Source organism: Schistocerca americana, chromosome 4 (genome assembly GCF_021461395.2).
Source record: "Schistocerca americana isolate TAMUIC-IGC-003095 chromosome 4, iqSchAmer2.1, whole genome shotgun sequence".
Taxonomy (NCBI): Eukaryota; Metazoa; Arthropoda; class Insecta; order Orthoptera; family Acrididae; genus Schistocerca; species Schistocerca americana.
Window position 1 is genome coordinate 290,429,192 of NC_060122.1, and position 13,123 is coordinate 290,442,314.

The 13,123-nt window shown below is 40.4% G+C and overlaps 1 protein-coding gene across 5 annotated transcripts in view; it reads left to right on the forward strand.

Annotated features, from left to right (window-relative positions):
• The window catches only part of LOC124612307 (protein lingerer), a 125,551-nt gene that overhangs the window by 35,652 nt on the left and 76,776 nt on the right, over nt 1-13,123 (forward strand). The window lies entirely within an intron of this gene.

The following is a 13,123-nucleotide window of genomic DNA, read 5'->3' on the forward strand; positions in this document are numbered from 1 at the left end:
AGTACTAGAGCCACTTCCCCACTCCCTCATTCCTACTGCTTCTCCCCTTCTTACCACTCCCCTCAGCTTGCAGTCAGTGCTGCCACCACTTCTAACAGCTAGCCTAGCAGCTGCCGATGAGAGGCAGGGGGAGACAAGGAGTGGTTTGTTTGGATCTGATTCTCAGAGACTGTGGACACTGCGACCAGAGATGGCTGTCATGTGTTCATGGGTTGTGTCTAAGTGATTACGTTAATGTGTGTGTGTGTGTGTGTGTGCTCTCGTTTCCTGACAAAAGCTATGGCAGAAAATTTAGTTGTGAAAGTGTGATAGTTTTTTTCTATGTGCCTGTCTGCGGCTCAGCAATCATCTTTTTGGTGAGCTGTTGTCTGTCATTGTTGTTGATTCTCAAAGCATTACCTACAAACAAATCCAGGGTACGGCTATGGGAACCCGCATGGCACTATCCTATGCCAGCGTATTCATGGGCCATTTAGAGGAATCCTTCCTAAACACCCAGAATCCTGAACCTGTCACCTGATTCAGATTCATTGATGACATCTTTGCCATCTGGATCGAGGATGAGGATGCCCTATCCGCATTCCTCCATAACCTCAACAGCCTCTTGCTTCACCTCTTCCTACTCAACCCAACAAACTACCTACCTAGATTTTGATCTCCACCTCAAAAATGGCTACATCAGTATGTTTGTCCATATCAGACCTACTAACCACATGCAATATCTCACTTCGACAGCTTCCACCCATTCCATACCAAGAAGTCCTTTCCATACAGCCTAGCCACCCATGGTCATCACATCTGCAGTGATTATCGGTTCCTCTTAAAATATACCGTCTGTCTCTCTGAGGCTTTCGCAGACTGTAATTGTCCTCCTAACCTTGTACAAAAACAAATACTCAGTGCCTTATCTTTCCAGTCTCCCACAACCTTCCAAAGTCTCACTCTCCAGCCACAGAGGAGCATTCCCCTCATAACTCAGTATCACTCAGGACTGGAGCAACTGAATTACATTCTCTGCCAGGGTTTCGACTACCTCTCGTTGTGCCTTGAAAGGAAAATCTCCTGCCCACTATCCTTCCCACCCCTCCTACAGTGGTGTTCCGCTGTCCATCGAACCTGCAGAATTTACTTGGACATCCCTACCCCTTACATCCTAACCCCTGCTCCTAACTCTTTACATCATGGCTCATATTCCTGTAGTAGATCTAGGTGCAAGACCTGTCCCATACATCCTCCCCCACCACTTACTCCAGTCCGTTCACAAACATCATCTATCCCAGCAGTGGCAGGGATACCTGTGAAACCAGCCATGTAATCTAAAAGTTAAGCTGTAACCACTGTACTGCATTCTATGTGAGCGTGGCAACCAACAAACTGTCTGTCCATATGAATGGCCACTGAAAAACTGTGGCGAAGAAACAAGTGGACCACCCTGTTGCTAAGCATGCTGCTGCTTCACAGCTTGTGCCATGTGGGTTCTTCCCATCACCACCAGCTTTTTTGAATTGCGCAGGTGGGAGCTTTCCCTGCAATATATCCTACATTCTCGTAGCCCCCCTGGCATCAACCTTTGTTAGTAATTTTTCTCATCCATCCAGCCCCCACTCCCCTCCCCCCCCCCCCCCCCCCCACCCTCCCCCCACCCAAACCTCTCCTCTCGTCTAACCTCCTGGCTGCACCTAGCTGCCGTCACCTCATCTTTGCGTGATATCCAGCAATACTTCACTGTCTCCCACCCCCACCCTGCTATCCTTCTGCCTCAGCCTCCCCGCCTCAGCATCCTCCTTCCCCTACCCAAATTGCTGCTCCCATCATACACTACTGTGTGACTTAAGATGCCAGAGGCTGCAGCGCGCGCGCGTGTGTGTGTGTGATCCATGTTGCTCTAATAATAAATGTTTGGATGGACAGAGGTTATATATTTTTTAATATACCGGGTCTCTCTCCTGTGGGTTGTCAAGCGTATTGTCTCTGGTGTTTCAGCAGATATTTACAATTTTTTAAGCAAATTTTTGTGAATGTTGCAGTGAATAGGCAAAATGTGTGATATTGGGTAACAGAGAATTTTCACGATATCATCCAGCACATTCTAGGTTCACCAAAAGTGTGCAGCCTTACAGTTTAAATCCTGCTCATCGCATCTTTCGTACAATGCCCAATGTCAACGGAAAATCTGTTTGTTTCCCGGTACTAATAAAATTATTTTGAAAGTGGAATTTTTGTGAACATTCAATAGAGCAGACCCAAATTAGTTCAGTGTGTTACTTGCTTTACCAGTATGTATTAACGTGAATAGTAAAGTACGAAGAATAACCAGTACCCTAGTAGCGACGAAGTAGCATTTGTGATGGCAGTAGCAGTCTGTGCAGGCCCTAGCAGTGCTATCACTGCTGGAGTACTAGTTTTTCTTCGTGTTTTACTGTCCCTATTTATACACATCAATAAAACAAACATCCCCCTAGGATAATTTGGAACCTTTCTGTCGAGTAGGCACATAAAATTCCACTTCAAAAAGCATTTTGTTTGTTACAGGAAACAAACCAATACTTCCCTTGGTGCTATGTGTTGCATGAAAGACATAATGAGCAGTCTTTGTTTGGGTTGATTCCATCTACACGCCGCAAAAACAAAATTGTGAATGTTTGCTGAAACACCATAGAATGTGCACCTGATGACTCTCCTAAGAGAGACCCTGTATATAAACGTGCATATAATAGGGAAAAGTGATTAGCAAAAATCTTGAAAGGCTCTTGACTGATTTACTTCAGATTTTTACATGTTGCTCTAATAAAGATTTGGATGGACGTAGGCGATATGTGGTATATGTAAAAGTCTTGAAAAGTTCTTGATCGATTTACTTCAAATATTTCCATGATACTCTAATAAAGTCATATGGACATGGGCTGTGCACTGAAACTCTGCTTTTACACTTTTCAAGGTAGTACTTCAAAAAGTGGTGTAAGAAGTGGGAAATAACATTTTAAGCGGTAAAAGTTACATTTGTAATCCCGCTAGCATTTTCATAGTTTGTGTGTGATATATGTACATAACAGACTTCAAATACTCGCTAGGGACTTGGTTATTATCCAATAAATGTTACCTGAATTTTCTACTGTTTACCCACTGGTGTAACTGGCACTGTTTAACTGTTTGGAAAGTAGAAACGTTTGACTTTGTTTCGTTCATCATAATCGATGTTTTTGGAAAGCGTGCAGTTGTTTCATTCATTATTTAAGTAATGAAACATCACATCAGTTATTTCTCTCTCTCTCTCTCTCTCTCTCTCTCTCTCTTTCTCTCTTTCTCTCTTTTTTTCCACACTTGGAATGATGCATTCCATGAATTTATTCCCATTGTCATTTTGAGGTTATAAGGTACTGCTCACCCTCCATTACACACACCACTCACACACTGAAAAAATATTAACTGGTGCAGTATTTCATTATTCAAACCAGAAACATTTGAGCAATGCAAAGGTGTCAGCTAGGGCTACAAGCAACCGAACAACAGAACACACAAATGTGCTATGGAGTTGTCATGATGAGAGCAAAAGCAGCAGACCATGTGCGGGTCGCAGGTATATATGGAGGGTGGTAAATGGGCGGGACTTGTTCAAAGTCGAAAGCTTTTGCTAACGTGGTGTCCAAAAATTATGAAGTTGCGTATGCACAATACACTGAAAACTTTTGTGATCAGTCATTATTCAAAAGAACCTAGGTATTCCCAGCAGCCACCATGCGAAGTAGAGGTTGTCAGAGGAAGGAAATAAAACACGAATTCTTACAACTTTACCGATTCAGACCTTTTGAGTAGTGTGTCATGGTGTCAAGAGACTAAATCGCATAATGTTTGTCAACACTTCTTCAAGGCCAGTGCCATGCCTGTATTTTATATCAATTACTTTTTTTTGTTTTGCGTGAACATTTTTTTGTAAAACATAAATCACAGAAAAATCGTAGATATGTTAACATAAAATTGGATGTGAATTAGCATTGTAAACATTGGAAATTTCATGGGAGATATAAAAAATTTTGTAAATGGCAGGAAAAATTAAATCGGGGAACTTAAAAGCGTGGTTGTATTGTATACTTTTTAAACAGCCGTGTGCAGGGTTTCTCCGAAAAATAGATTGCAAGATAGAAAATTATGTGTCCTGTTATGCTGCAAAAGTGCGCTGTTCTATTTTCTTTCTTGCAGTCAGTTTCAGCTACAATAACGAACATTTAAACTATTAGATAAAATGCTCTCCAAAGTATATTCAATCTCATTATAGATATTTTTAAACAAACAGTCTATAAATAACAATGTGCTGTTTTCCTATCATTTGGTTTTCATAGAAAGCAGAAAAGTTGTGGTAACCAAGGCTTAGTCAGAGAAAAGGCTGAGAGGAGATGGAATGGGGGGGGGGGGAGATGTGTGTAAGAGGGGAGGGGGAAAGTAGAAGAGGCACAGAGGAGGGTCGAGCAGGGGAAGAGGAGATGGGTGATTTTGGGGGGGGGGGGGGGGGGAGTGATGGACAGAGTGGGGGATAAGACATTAACAGAGAGAGGTGGAGAAGAAGATTAGAATGTGTATCCAATTCCCATACTTATTTAACAGTTATTAATCATTGCCAGGTTAGGTACTTTCACTTAAAACCAAGTGAAGATTTGCAATAGTCAGTGGTAGACATACAGATGTGTGGTTCACTTTGTAACTTCCGATATATTGTACTGTATTTACTCGAATCTAAGCCACACTTTTTTTCTGATTTTTATAATCCAAAAAACCGCGTGCGGCTTAGAATTGAGTGCAAAGTAAGCGGAAGTTCTGAAAAGTGTTGGTAGATGCCGCCGCAACTAACTTCTGCCATCTAATATATGTAGCACTACACATGCGTGCTTTGCAGGCACAAAGATAAATACTGGCGCCAAAACCTATGCGTCAGTAATTAAATTAAAAGAAAAGTTAGAAGTATGTAAACATTATGCCATGTATTCTTTCGTGTTTGCTGCTATCTCATTTAAATCCTGTCTGCCTAATAAACTACGAAACTAGAGTGAGACAACAGCAAACACGGAAGAATATACATATAATGTCATGTTTATATTCATATTATTCTTATGCTGAATATTGATACAGTCAGAAATGAAGCACAAATCTAAGATGACTCTAATTTCTGTACAGAATGTAATGTAGTAAAGAGGCATGTGCAAAGATTTTCAAACGGAGAAAAATTTTTGCTAAACTCTCGTTAGGAACAATTCTATCATACGCAGTCTATTATTTTTTTCTTGTTGATCATTATCAAGGAAAGCAGCAGTGTAAGTAACAACAAATAGCAGTCTCTTGCTGTTGTTTCGGTTATAAGACAATTCCTCTCTTATTTTTTAGTTGTAAGCTGCGGTAGTGCGCACAAAAGCAAGCCATACCGCGAACGGTGACAGGTCGTAAACACTCATTATCAGAATGCGACAAACAATGCATGACACCTTAATAATGCATTTTCAGCTTAGAGTGACGTAAAGACCTATAGCAAAGAGGATGGCACTTATCGGATCAAAGCAAAATAAGCAATTGATTCAAACCAGACGAAGCACGTGAAAAAGGAAGGGTACCCGTATAAATACGGACGGAGCACCTGACACGTAGCAGTGGCTACTTGGTAAAGCATAACTGTTAATCTTATGACTCGAACCAAACTACTGTAGCTGTATCTTCATCCATTTGACCTCAATTGTATCTTGTGTTACAATGGACCAACTTTGTTTCTATTTGGAGGGGCGGTCTAAAACTTTTCTCTCCCCTTGAATTTCGAGTCTCAAATTTCAGGAGCGGCTTAGATTCGGTAATTTTTTTTTCCTTGATTTCGAGTCTCATTTTTCAATTGTGGCTTAGATTTGAGTAAATACGGTATTCAAAATAGCCAGATTCATTCCACATACTGTAGAAACTCACCAGTCAAACTTCTGATGGTCCGACTACCCACCTAGTCCGACCATCCCATTTCTGTTACTTGTTATGTATATGAGCTGCTGCTACAGGACTTGCTGATGACTCATTGTCACAGATACGGATCAGTAGGCAGTTGACCAGTGCTAGGTGCGAAATTAGTGACTGTGTTCTTCTTGCATGTTTAAGTGTGTGAAACTAAATTATGACACCAACTAAATGTAAATGTGTGATGCTATCTTTTCAACCGGACATTGAGGCCGGTGATGTAAGGTGACTACTTAACAGAAGCAGAATTAATCGACGACCAAATCATTGACTATGTAACTTGAACAAGTGACGAGAATGAGAATGAGGTGACAACAATGAAGGCAATGAACCTATGGCTCGAGGATCACATACAGTTGCTAAAAATTCATTTGATATAACCCTTCAATACATTGAACAAGCTCTACATTTATCCCAACAACATTTTGTGGTCTAGGAAATGGCAGAACATCATGACAAAATCAAGGTTGTCATCTGCTAAGCAGAACAACATTACAGACATTATTCGTCCTGCTGAAGAACAGAACTTTTTTTTTTTTACAGTATTTCTCACATTTTAAACAATTAAGTACAAATCAGTTGTTTCAATGTAACACTGTAATAAGGTATGTACAAATATTAAACTTTCACTCACCGTAACTATCTTACTGTATGATACAAACATTTTTTTATAGTACAGGCACTACTCTGCATTACACTTTCATGTAAGATTTTTTAGTATGTCAACATTTTACTTTTGTTTTGTTACTGTTTTAACATGGAATAATATTTCGGACAGTATTTCCAGTTGAAAATTAACGTTTCACTGTACTTCATTGTGATGATGATATGGGTCAGTAAGTGTTCCTCTGATAGTCCAACCTATTTTGCAATCTGACCATGATCCCGGTCCTGTAGGGAATGGGTTAGTGAGGTTCTACTGTACTTTTGCCCATTATTTAATGCCACTCAATGTTAACAGACTGATAACTTTTATTATCCAGCAAAGCAAACTAGAAACTGACCGCTGTAGCAGCACTGCCATCTCTATATACAAGAAACTGCCCAAAATTGCTTTAGGATTGACACTTTGGCTGTAAGACATGCAGCCGTGGAACAGAGTTGCTGCATCTCACATGAGACATGCGTGTAATCTTAAATTTTGTTCAACTTGCTCAGACAGGCAAACTCTTCACTTTTATAAATATGGAAATTGCATACGTGTGTTCTGTAAGATCTGCAATATTTTTGATTGAGTTTTATCTGTGGCAACAAATTAAGACAAAATGGACAGTTAACAGAAACATATTTTCTTACAGCCTTACCTAATTTTTAACACGTTGGTAACATTATTGAAGTTAACTGAACACATTATGCGAAGGAAATCTTAAGAATATATCAAATTTGCAGGTGTTTGAAAGCAGAACTCTGTTGGAGATCTCTAATGTGAGGTAATTTGAGATACATACGACGCATGATGGTCCACTTGCGCATTGACTACCAATTGGGTGGGTGTACGGTTTGGACACAAGAAACAGATCACTGTAGGTTTGCAATGAAATTGTTATTAATTTTTCTAATGCACCTACTTAATTTTGATACAACAAAAAATAAAACATACCTAAATGGTTAACCTCTATTGTTGAGAAAGAACAAAAGTGGTACAAATAACAAGGCATTTCTATTATACTGTAAACAGTAATAATTATCTTGTGTGATACAAACTGACTTTCTGAGATGAACTTCCTATGGAATTAGTTGCTATTAATTCCTTCTTGCTAAAATTTCGTACCTTACGATGATGTAATATTATTGTAGGTATTTAATTATGACATTTCTGGCCGTGAAAGTTTACATTTTACATACAGATATAAACGGCACGTGCCAAACATGTAGCTGAGTTCGCCTTTTCTCCATTTCTAAAGAGAAAATATAAAGACTCCGCTGATATCACCCTCATCGCTGTACTGGGCCCTTTGTGTCACTGTCAGTGTCACTGTTGTTGAATTCATATTCTTGAGAAAAAACCTTTTTCACAAAGCGCCTAGCATCCATTGCACATTGGTCTACCGATTATTCATATGATATCAATATAATAGAGGGAAACATTCCACGTGGGAAAAATTATATATAAAAACAAAGATGAGGTGATTTACCGAACGAAAGCGCTGGCAGGTCGATAGACACACAAACAAACACATACATACACACAAAATTCAAGCTTTCGCAACAAACTGTTGCCTCATCAGGAAAGAGGGAAGGAGAGGGGAAGACGAAAGGAACCCACTTCCTTTGTTTTGAGAATGAGGAACTTAATACTGGCCTGCTACTCTCCATTAACAATAATCGACAGAACTGCTGCAGCTTTGTTTACAAACAAAAACACTGTTGCAAAGATTGGGAAGGAAATGTCTGACAAAGAAATGTATGTTGAAGAACCATCAAAACTTAATCATCCTGGGGGGGGGGGGGGGGGGGGGGGGAACCGTTGTACAGATAAGAGGATTACCAATATTTATTCGCCTACAAAGGATGCGATTCATCACCATGTGTACGATTATCATCGCAGGAAGAAACATCGACACTAATGAAGTTACTGGCAACACGTAAGGAATCAAGGCCTTTGTAGGGCAGTCGCACATCCTTGCCCACAGTTTTAAACAACCTAGGTTTGAACTATGGATATTTCTGAGGCCATAAGCTGTTGATGGAGAGAGGATATAGCTGCATGGTGATGCAGATTTTTAAGGGACATCCATAGCATAAACATAGATGAAGTGATGCGGCTTGATGAAATGTGGATCAATTCTGGTCATGTTGTCAAGCAGGGCTGGACAGATGACAGAGCTGAAGGAACAATAGCAATAGCTTCTGGCAAGGAGGGGGGGGGGGGGCGGGGGGCAGGGAGGCTACTCTGAAGGTTTCTCCCATTCTGTCTCAATGGTCATATAATTCATGAAGTTCCAATATCAAATGCCAAGGCCTACTACAAGCAAAAAGCTTTATGCTAGGAAATAGCTTCACATTTCATTCATAGGCTGCTGTTTCTCAAGCACAAAATCAAAAATTAGTAGTACAAAGTTTTTATATGAATTTTTAATAGTCATATTCTCCCATAATTTGTGTGATGTACCCATTTCTTCAGCTTCCTTGTTCTAATAAACGATCTTGTCATCACTAATTCTGTAACTATTCATGGCAGTGTCAAAACTTATTCTCCGGTTAACCCTGTCACAATAGCCGGTTTATTTATCCCACGTTTATTCTCTGGTTAGGCGTTATTACGTGTTCGTACAACATGTTTTCTGTGCTACTCCCAGAATAGAACTTACGCGACTGTACAACTGGTCCTTACTGGTGTAGCAGTTTGGCCAAAAACTTTATCAAAATTTCAGTTTCTTTCATACAAAGAGGATAACACAATCTTTCTTACCTGTTATTCCTGTTAGTCATTTATTTTCACTCTGGTAGTCTGAATCTACAGCTTTCACTAGTAATTATAACAACGCTGATCATTTGCAAGCCTAGTCAACCACATAAACAAACAGCGATTAGCATTCATCCGTTCGGCTTTATTCCACTCAACTCGTATAGCCCCGTCACCTTTTTCCTGCAGGAAAGTTTATTTCTACATGCGATGGGGATTCCCCTGGCAGAGACATCATGTACACTACGCACACATTCAAAAATCAACTTTTGATTCATTTAGAAATCAACTTAGAATGTGTTCAAAAAGCAACAGGGATGCGTTTCAAAATCATATGAATAATCATATATAAAAACAAAGATGAGGTGACTTACCGAACGAAAGCGCTGGCAGGTCGATAGACACACAAACAGTTTCTCTTGACTGCCCTATACAGCAGTCTTCTGACCAAAAGAATGGTGTCAAGTTTTTCCACTTACAACTTTTAAGGAACTTTGTGCTAACATTGTTGAGTCCACACAACAAATAACAGTAACAACAAATAAAAGAATAACTCCTGCAACTGTGAAAACAAATGCACGGAAAGTCACCGGGTGCACTGATTGCATAGGACAGCTAGCCGATTGCTACTGAAGCTCACTGGAAGCAGGAAGTGTTGTTGTGTAGGGTGAAAATGTGGCAGCTTAAAGGGTTTGCTGCTGCTGTAGGTAATGTGGTATCAGCAGAAACTGGCCTGAGCCTGCCAAGTGGACTTTCCCCACTACCACTTCTGTCCTCGCTGTCAATCCTGAAGTAATTTTAGACAGACTATAGTATACTGTACACTCCTAAAAGTAGAACGGTATCAAATGCTATGCTTCTATATATTAATTCCCATTATGATGTTGACTGAGCTCTTGCTGGAGGTACAGGAGTCACTTATTGCTTTTGAGTAGAAAGAGCAGGAACAGGATGTGCATTATATACTGGTGTGGGAAACTTAATGACGAAAGTAATTTTCACATGATGTGTCGCTGACAAGTAACGTAACTTGATGAAACCTGGACCAGGCATAAAACTGCTATGGTATAGTATAGAAGATAACCAAAAGAAATGTGCAAGGAGATGAAAGAAATACACAATGAGATGAGCGGAAATGACAAGTCTATTCGAAGACAATAATTGAACAGGAGTCACCACATTTCGTTGTCATCCCGTTGACATTACAAATGATGGGATGCGATTCTAAATAGGGTGTGTGATCACCATGGAGGGCAGTGGGTGCTCTGCAAAAAGCTACAGTACTGACCATAAGGTTGGTAAGGAGTTCCTGTGGTAGGCCATTCCATTCCACCACTGGTGCAGCTGACAACTGCTGGATTGTCGTTCGTTCACCTGGACATGAATGTTCTAAAATACGTCTCCCCAATGCTTCCCACACATACTAAATGGTATTTAAGTCAGCGGAATGGGCAGGCAGATCATTCACTGAATATCCTCTTCTTCAAAGAACTGCTCCATTTGCACTGTTGGATGCAGTTGCAGATTGCCATCCATAAAAATGAAGTCGGAGCCAAATGCTGCCCTGAAAAGATACCCTTGGGGAAAGAGTACAGTGTCACGATAACATTTCATCTCAACACTTGAATCTGTGTGGAATATCATTACCACATTTTTCAGTTTTATTGAGCCTCAAAGAACTCTCCTCCAGTTATCATCAGTTTTTAACACGACACAGAACGTTTCCAGTCTTTTCATGGTACAACAGCAAAAACACTACATCGGAGAGTAAGATGCTTAACATATTATGAGGATCATTCATGTATAAACCAGAATATTGTAACCCAGCTTTATTGCTGATTCATACCAATAAAAATGCTGTGCTATATTTTTCTAAATAGTTACTCAACAGATAAATTTTCATCATTACACAGGATTCTGTCAGATCCTTTCATGGAAGAAACAAATTGGCTGCCCAGTAGCCAAATGCACATGTACTGTTTGATTGTGATGTAGTCTTCAGAACTTTCACTCCTAGGGCCATTGTCACGTGGAGACTAATCTTGTTAGTGAGGTAGTTGTCCAAGAAACTGGAAGTGCAATTTAGTGAGCTTTTCATGTTACCTTGCATATCCTTGCACAGGGAGGACAATATCAATTAGTTGCTTGTGTCATTTGTTGCGATAAGTGATCTTGTCATCATACAGAAGCTTGTAGTAGTAGACCGTATTTACTGTCTTTCTTTCATGCATGTAGTCGAGCACCAATACCCAAAACAGCTGTCAAATCTTTCCTGGCTGACAGTCAATTCTTGGCCTTAATTGGTGCCTCTTCTCCAACTTTCCTAGATGCTATGCTCATCCTCTTGTTCTACGGGTTACAATGATGGACCCACATTTAATCACAGAGAACAATATGGTCCAGAAAAGGCTCTTGTTTTTCAAAACAATTCAGACCTCATTGACAGATACCTTTCTGCTCACTCTTTTGTGGGTCGGTGATAAGTTATTTAACCCATCTTGTCGGTATTTTTCCTTACGAAAGTGTGTGTGATAAAATGGTATGGACACTTCCTGCAGTAAACACCCACCACCTATGATGCAATCTCATCAACAGTGATTTGGCAGTGGTCTTCCACATATTGACTTCATTTACTGTGGTTGGCAGATGATGATTGTGGGTTGATTTTCAACATTATCATGACTATTTCAGAACTTCTTGGCCTAATTGAACACCTAGATTCTTCTCATCGTAGCATCGCCAAGCTGTTCTTGGAGATTCTCCAAAATGCTTCTTGATTTTGCACCTGTGTTGGCAAAAAAAGAAATTTGGTATTTCCTGTTCACTCATAGCGATACTGATGTGGTGGAATTGAGCATGTTGGCTGTGTGCAAGGCATTTCCAGTAGCCCACAAATAATTCATTTTTGCATCGTGTTGCTCTTGCCACTTTGCTAGCCAAACGAACAAAGTTCTAGTTTATATTTCAATGACCCTTGTGCATCTATGGATGTTACTCTGTGTAAGATTGAAGATGAGCTGCATATAGATGGTATGGCCAGTTAGAGGGAACAAATCCATTTTTTTGGAAAATTTTGTCAATGAAAAACAGGCGCTTTGGCATTTATTACGGAGCACCAAAGTTAGATTTTTCTTAAATCTGGCTCATAATGTATGTGATTACTGCTCAGCCAGGACCTGATTATACTTTTTAGTGAACTAAAGGAAGGTAATTAATTGTCCTGCTTGTTTCGATAAGAAGCATTATGTAAACAAACTATACCTCTAAGAGCTAATGCTGGAATAACCTGGCTCTCTATTTATTTAAAAAAGGTAACAATATTATGAAAAGGATAGTTGCTACTCGCCATATAGAGGAGACGCTGAGCAGGTAGGCACAACAGAAAAATTGTCAGGAAGTGAGTTTTTGGCTAGTAGGGTCTACTTCGGAAATAGACAATGCGCGCGCGCGCACACGCGCACACACACACACACACACACACACACACACACACACACACACACACACTTGTCCACATTGTCTAGCTGCTGAGGCCAGACTGGGAGCAGCAGCACATAGCACATAATGGGAGGGGCAACTGGGTGATGGGGGTGAGGAGGAGGCTGGTGGGGGTGGGGGAGGGATAGCAAGTTAGGGATGGGGAATGGTAAAGTGCTGCTTGTGGGAATGTACAGGGATGAAGTGGAGAGATGGTAGGGCAACTGGGTGCAGTTGGGAGGTTAGATGAAGGGCGGGAAG